Below are 1,184 nucleotides of genomic sequence, written 5' to 3' on the forward strand. Positions count from 1 at the left end.
CATGTGGGATCATATCAGTTTCTATGTCTCCATATCCTAATCTCAGACTTATTTTCGTCGCAGCTATGAGCCAGTCTGAGCACCTAGAGTGAGATGACTGGATAAATAAAAAGCAGAAATGCTTTCATCTTGTTAAGCTTCAAGCTGGTTATGCAATCTCACAGTTCCATAAAATGTATCCTTTCAGTATGTGGCTTAAATATCTTTAATATGTCCTGAGGTGATCAATGGGTGTCCTGGTTTTGGCTGGGATAGAGTTAATTTTCTTCATAGTAGCTAGCATAGTGCTGTGGTTTGGATTTAGTACCAGAAGAATGTTGATAACACACTGATGTTTTCAGCTGTTGCCAAGTAGTGCTCAGACTACTCAAGGACTTTTTTCTGAGCTTCTCCTGCTCGGCCAGGTGCATAACAAGCTGGGAGTACAGCACAGCTAGCACAGCTAACCCAAACTGACCAAAGGGCTATTCCATACCATATAACGTCATGCTTGGGGGGGGAGTTGGTCGGTCGGTCGGTTGCCAGGAGACTGCTCGCTGCTCGAGGACTGATTGTGGCTCGGGGAGTGATCGCGGCTCGGGATGGGCTGGGCATCAGTTGGCGAGTGGTGAGCAATTGCATTGTGCATCATTCGTTTTTTATATTCTGTATATTCTGTTATCGCTCTCATTATTACTATTATTATTATTTTCTCTTATTAAACTTTTTGTACCACTGTCATGCCCCAAAGTGACAGCTGGTTCAGGGTCTACCACAGACCATATGAAAGTCCTTTTGCTGAAAAAGACCCAGATCTGGATTTAAATTATAGATAGAATCTACATACACTTACTTCATAGGAAAATAGGCAGGAAGCTGTGGGAACTATCAGTTAGAAAGTTAACATTCGATCTGGGTTCAACACAAACTTTTTATGTGCCTTTGCCTCCACTTTCCTCCCAGTGACTGTAATCCTTAGAAAGCAAATTTATGCCTCAAGAGAATGAAGTGGCTCGAGGTATTATGAAAACTAGAGTACTGCCAAAGGGTAGGCTCTTCTGTGCTATGTGAAGACAGGGGATTGAATGCTTAAAGTGCTGGCATAGATTGAAAGGCACTTTGGTTTTTTCCCCTTTGCTACTAGATAACCTTCCTGCCCAATTTTGGCCAAGTCACTTGAATTTGTTGGTTAAATTTAAAATGGA

Source organism: Egretta garzetta, unplaced genomic scaffold, assembly GCF_000687185.1.
Source record: "Egretta garzetta isolate BGI_Z169 unplaced genomic scaffold, ASM68718v1 scaffold179, whole genome shotgun sequence".
NCBI lineage: Eukaryota > Metazoa > Chordata > Aves > Pelecaniformes > Ardeidae > Egretta > Egretta garzetta.